General features: G+C 49.1%; 1 pseudogene; it reads left to right on the top strand.

The window, feature by feature from the left end:
* Positions 1–862: 862 nt before the first annotated feature.
* LOC140424824 (rho-related GTP-binding protein RhoG-like) lies at positions 863–1,543 on the top strand (annotated as a pseudogene).
* Positions 1,544–6,477: the final 4,934 nt, after the last annotated feature.

The raw sequence follows: 6,477 nt of genomic DNA, 5'->3' as shown, positions 1-6,477 counted from the left end.
TAAGGGCAATTTTGGACACTAAGGGCAATTTATCATGGCCAATCCACCTAACCTGCACATCTTTGGACTGTGGGAGGAAACCGGAGCACCCGGAGGAAACCTACGCACTCGCTACGGTGCAGAAGGAGGCCATGTGGCCCATTGAGTCTGCACCAACCCTCTGAAAGAACACTCTACCTAGGCCCAATCCTCTACCCCATCCCCATGTCAGCACTTAACCTGCACATCTCAGGACACTAAGGAGCAATTTTACCATGGCCAATCCACCTAATCTGTTTGGACTGAAGGGAGAAACTGGAGCACTCGGAGAAACCCATGCAGGCACGGGAAGAATGTGAAAACTCCACACAGACATTCACACAAGGCCAGGATTTAACCTGGATCCCTGGGGCTGTGAGGCAGCACTGCTAACCATTGTGCCACCCTGCCGCTCATTATGTTACAGACTTATTTGCCTATTTAAATAAAAATAATTAAAGTAGAATACAGTAGAGTATAGGCAAGAATTCTAACTTATCTGTTTGACATATAGCTGACAGAATTCTTAAACCCCTCCCCCCACACTTTCAAATGCTCTTATGGCAGTATTGAAGTATAATTCTGGTTAACTGGACCAATGATCAATTTCCAGTGGGCAAGAGCAAAATGACTGTTGTTACCATCACACATTGTATAAAATTCATATTGGATCATAGAACCCCTACAACACAGAAAGAGGCTGTTCGGTCCATTATTTCTGTTCTGGCCCTCTGAAAAAAACAACTAGCGTGCATCCCTGCAGCTCTATCAAATAATGATCCACTTCCCTTTTGAATTCCTCAGTTGACGGGACACTCCTGATGGGTGTCAGTAACTGAACTTCCTCTGAGGCGAGGCGGTCACTTCCTCGAATCTGTAAGCGGAGTGAGAGGCGAGTGGAGGAGATGCGAGGTTGCTGACGTTGAGGAGCTGATAATCGTGGCCCAGGGATGCAGAGCATTACGTGTGTGGTGGTGGGGGATGGTGCCGTTGGAAAGACCTGCCTGTTGATCTGTTACACCACCAATGCCTTTCCCAAAGAGTACATCCCAACCGTCTTTGACAACTATAGTCACAGATCACGGTGGACAGTCGGACAGTTAGTCTGAACCTTTGGGACACTGCGGGTCAGGAGGAGTATGATAGACTCAGGACTTTGTCCTACCCCCAGACCAATGTCTTCATCATCTGCTTCTCCATAGCTAGTCCCCCATCGTACGAGAATGTCCGCCACAAGTGGCATCCCGAGGTGACCCACCACTGCCCAGATGTGCCCATGCTCTTGGTGGGCACCAAGAAGGACCTGCGGAACGACCCGGAAACCATCAAGAAGCTGAAGGAGCAGAGCCTGGCACCGATCACGCAGCACCAGGGCAACGGGCTGGCCAAGCAGATCCAGGCCGTGAAGTACATGGAGTGCTCAGCACCCAACCAGGAAGGAATTAAAGAGGTGTTTGCTGAGGCTGTGGGAGCTGTGATTAACCCAACTCCGGTGAAAATCAGAAAGCCCTGCGTACTCTTGTGAGGATCCGGTCAGTGACTCTGGAATATCACTAACGCTCGTTGGGAAGAAATCTGCTTCGTCCAGTTTGAGAAGGATTAGCCAGATTGACGTCCCCAATTGGACTGGTTCCTATTTCCCCCCCCCTCCCGCATCAATCAAACATCCAGGAAACATTTGAGTATTTTGGGATGAGTGTGGGAAGGGGTCCTCATTGCTGACCTTGTCCCCTCCTCACTTTGCTGAGCAGGTTGACACTGTGGATCCTCCATCCTTTGGCCTTCCCTCCCCAGAGCTCATCCCAGCTGGACATTCCCCATATTCCTTTTCCTGGAATAACACATTCCTGAGGGATTGTCCACATCTCCCTGTTGGATGAGTCCCACCTTTTAGCCGTAGTAAAATGGATTGGCCATGATAAATTGCCCTTAGTGTCCAAAATTTCCCTTAGTGTTGGGTGGGGTTACTGGATTATGTGGATAGGGTGGAGGTGTTGACCTTGGGTAGGGTGCTCTTTCCAAGAGCCGGTGCAGACTCGATGGGCCGAATGGCCTCCTTCTGCACTGTAAATTCTATGACCCTGCCTCCACCATACTCTCAGGCAGTACCTTCTAGAATCTAACCACTGTGAAAAACACTTTGCTCTTGTCACCATTACTTTAGTTGCCAGCTAACTTAAACCTCTGCCCTTTAGCTCTCGATTATTCCACCAATGGGGGAAGTTTCTTCTGATCTATTCTGCCCAGATCCCAGATGATTTTAAATACCCTTGTCAAAGCCTCCTATCAGGCTTCTATTCTCTGGGAAGTCCCAACTTCTTCAATCTTGCTGTGTAACTGAAGTCTTCATCCCTGGAAACATTCTTGTGAATGCTTTCTGCATCCCGTCTAATACCTTCACATCTTTTCGAAAATGTGGTGCCCAGAACTGAGCGCAATGCTCCAGTTGAGGCTAAACTAGAGTTTTACACAAGTGTATCGTAAGTTCCTTACTTTTGTATTCTGTTCCCCTACTGATAAAACCCACGATCTCTCTCAACCTGTCTTTGCCCATCATAAAACAGACACCTCTATTTTATGTTGTCTCTCTGTGTTCCTCCTTGAAGCATGTCACACTTCTAAATTAAATTTAATCTGCAACTTGCCCATCTATTCCACTAACCTATGCCCTTGTTTATGTTCATTTGAAATACTTCATTATCCTCCTCATGATTCACATTGCTTCCAAGTTTCACAGCTTCTGTAAATATTAAAATTGTGACCTGTACACCATGGTTTAGGTCATTAAAATATATACCAGTAAGAGCAGGGGTTTCAACACCAATACCCGGGGAACTCCACTGGAAACCATTTCTCTCCCAGGAATACCTTCTTTGAAGGAGCATTGCTTTTCTCTCTGATGGGATTTCCACTTATCTCTTTTATCATGTTCACACATTTTGTTGCACTCCCATAACTACACTTTAAAATTTAACACATTCCCCCTCCCTTTAGTTCTGACAAAGAGCCAAAGGACTTGAAATGTTTCTCTCCTTACAGGTGCTGCCAAATCGGCTGCGCTTTTCTCCAATCCTCTGTTCTTGTTTCAGATTCTGCATCCATAGCATTTTATTCCAATATAACTTTTCCTCCAGTCTGAAAAACAAGTGCTCGCCGTGCTCTATTTCCTGCCACTCAACCAATTTTGTATCTATGTTGCTATTGGCTCTATTGTTCTATTCTTCCATCAACTCTAACTTTCCTCACATGTCTGTTGTGCAGCACTCTATCAAATGTCTTCTGGACATCCGGGTGCACCACATCAAAAGCATTACCTTCACCAAGCCTCTCAGTTAACTCATCAGAAAACACAAGCAAGTTAGTAATACACTATTTGCCTTTATCAAATCCATACTGTATTTCCTTAATTAACCTGCATTTGCCCAAATGACTCTTGATTCTGACCCAAATTATAGCTTCTAAAAGTTTCATAATGATCGAGGTTAAACTCACTGGCCTGTCGTTGTTGAGGTTATCTCGGCACCCCTTTTTGAACATGAGTGTAACATTTGCATTTCCCCAGTCCTCTGGTGCTACCCCAGAGTTGAAGGAAGATTGGAAAACCCTAACCAGTGGTTCTGCAATTTCCACACTCACTTCCTTCAGTATATTTGGATGCATCTCATCCGGTCCTGGTGCCTTGTCAAATTTAAATACAGACAGCCTATCGACTACCTCCTCATTATCAATTTAAAACCCTCTTAAATATCTGAACTACCTCTTCTTTCATTGTGATCTGGCCAAGCTAAAATTGCTCCTTAATTGGAAATAAAACGATATGTAAGTTGAGAACTAAAATGACATGCGTTTCCATCTCCTCTGCACACGTCCTAGTATTCGTAACAGAAACATCAGGATCAATGGGGTATGGTGCGGTTGGAATAGGGGGGAGGATGCTAGAGACATGGGTGACAATGGGGATGGTGGGGTTGTGTAGGGTGAAGGCGGTGGAACGATGGCAGGCAGAGGTGAGGCCAAGGGTGGAGAGGCTGGAGCATGACGTGGAAACATGAAAGACTAGAATGCAAACACAGAAGAGGGTGGTTGGGATTGATGCTCAATCAATAACTCCAGAAGCGAGATTAGATGACAATTGAAGGCTTTATTGGACTAGATGTTTCCCCCAGCAGCGCAGGTACAGAATGCAGCTGCTGGGGAGACACAGGCTCTTATACTCCGCCTTACTGGATGGAATCAGCAGGCAGGCTTCACCAATGATATTGCTGTCTCGGGTACCGCCCACCCCAATGATCTCACAGCCTCAACCTGGGTACAGTAATTCCTCTAATACCAATTACCACATTCACCCCCTGTTAAAAAAAAGTGTCCGGCAGGGGTGCTGGTCTCGCGTTATACAGTGGTAGAGGTTGAGGTTATGGTGGTACCCGGTATACATTAGTACAGTGTTTTGCCTTGATACATGTCGCAACTATTTACAGTATTTATTTACATTTAAAATGAAGCAATTAGTCGGTCGGGGGCCCTGGTTGTCCTCTGCGATCGTCGCAGATTCGGCAGTGATGCAGGCACCAGCTCGGGCACCGTGGCTCTGGGAGCATGGCTTCGGCTTCTTCGGCAGCTTCATCACCCCTAGATGGGACCGGTGGGAGGACCGATCCACCTGGGAAGGGGGCGGCTGTGGGGTGCGCCGGTGGGAGGGAGTGTGGGGTTGGTAGTGGCGGTGTGGGTGGGGATCCAGCGAGCGACAGGTCCCGTAGGGAGACCGTATCCTGTCAGCCGTCGGGGTATGCCACATAGGCGTATTGAGGGTTAGCGTGAAGGAGGTGGACCCTCTTGACCAATGGGTCCGATTTGTGCACCCGCACGTGTTTGCGGAGCAGGATGGGTCCAGGAGCTACCAGTCAGGTTGGGAGCGAGGTCCCGGAGGAGGACTTCCTAGGGAAGACAAAGAGATGTTCGTGAGGTGTTTGGTTGGTCGTGGTACACAGCAGTGATCGGATGGAGTGGAGAGCATCCGGAAAGACCTCCTGCCAGCGGGAAACTGGGAGATTCCAGTAGGACGGTCTTCCAGACCGTTCCGCTCTCCCTCTCTACCTGTCCGTTTTCCTGGGGGTTGTAACTGGTCGTCCTGCTCAAGGCGATGCCCTTGCTGAGCAGGAATTGACACAGTTCGTCGCTCATAAAGGAGGACCCCCTATCGCTGTGGATGTAGGCGGGGAAACCGAACAATGTAAAGATACTGTGGAGGGCTTTTATGACGGTGGCTGCAGTCATGTCGGGGCGCGGGATGGCGAGTGGGAACTGTCAATCACGTTCAGGAAGTACGTGTTGCGTCGGTGGAGGGGAGGCGCTCTTTGATGTCCATACTGAGGCGTTCAAAGGGACGGGAAGCCTTTATTAGGTGCGCTTTCTCTGACCTATAGAAGTGCGGCTTGCCCTCGGCGCAGATTAGGCAGTTCCTGGTGGCGGTCCTAACCTCTTCGATGGAGTAGGGCAGGTTGCGGTTCTCAATGAAATGGAAGAATCGAGTGACCCCTGGGTGGCAAAGGTCCTCGTGGAGGGCCCAGAGTCGGTCCACTTGTGTTTTGGCACATGTGCCATGGGATAGGGCATCAGGAGACTCGTTTAGCTTCCCGGGACGATACAAGATCTCATAGTTGTAGACTGAGAGCTCAATCCTCCACCGTAAGATCTTATCATTCTTTATCTTGCCCAGCTGTGCATTATCGAACATGAAAGCAACCGACCGTTGGTCAGTGAGGAGAGTGAATCTCCTGCCGACCAGGTAATTTCTCCAATGCCGCTCAGCTTCTACTATGGCCTGGGCCTCCTTTTCAACTGAGGAATGGCGGATTTCTGAAGCGTGGAGGATGCGTGAGAAGAAGGCCACGGGCCTGCCCGCTTGGTTGAGGGTGGCCGCCAGAGCTACGTCGGACGCGTCGCTCTCGACTTGGAAGTGAAGGGATTCATCGATTGCGATCTTTGTGGCCTTTGCAATTTCCGCTTTGATGCGGCTGAAGGCCTGGCGGGCCTCTGCCGACATGGGAAAAACCATGGATTGAATTAGTGGGCGGGCCTTGTCCGCATAGTTGGGGACCCATTGGGCATAATATGAAAAAAATCCCAGGCAGCGTTTCAGGGCCTTGGAGCAGCGGGGGAGGGGAAACTCCATGAGGGGGCGCATGCGATCGGGATCTGGGCCTATAACTCCATCATGCACTACGTAGCCGAGGATGGCTAGACGGTCGGTGCTGAACACGCATTTGTCCTTGTTGTAGGTTAGATTAAGGATTTTTGCGGTATGGAGGAATTCCGGAGGTTGGTGTCGTGGTCCTGCTATTCGTGGCCACAGATGGTGACGTTATCGAGGTGCGGAAACGTGGCCCGCAAACCGTACCGGTCAACCATTTGGTCCATCTCCCATTGGAAGACCGAGACTCCATTTGTGACACCGAAGGG

This window comes from Scyliorhinus torazame, chromosome 6 (assembly GCF_047496885.1).
Source record: "Scyliorhinus torazame isolate Kashiwa2021f chromosome 6, sScyTor2.1, whole genome shotgun sequence".
Taxonomy (NCBI): Eukaryota; Metazoa; Chordata; class Chondrichthyes; order Carcharhiniformes; family Scyliorhinidae; genus Scyliorhinus; species Scyliorhinus torazame.
This window is presented reverse-complemented; position numbering and strand designations above follow the sequence as displayed.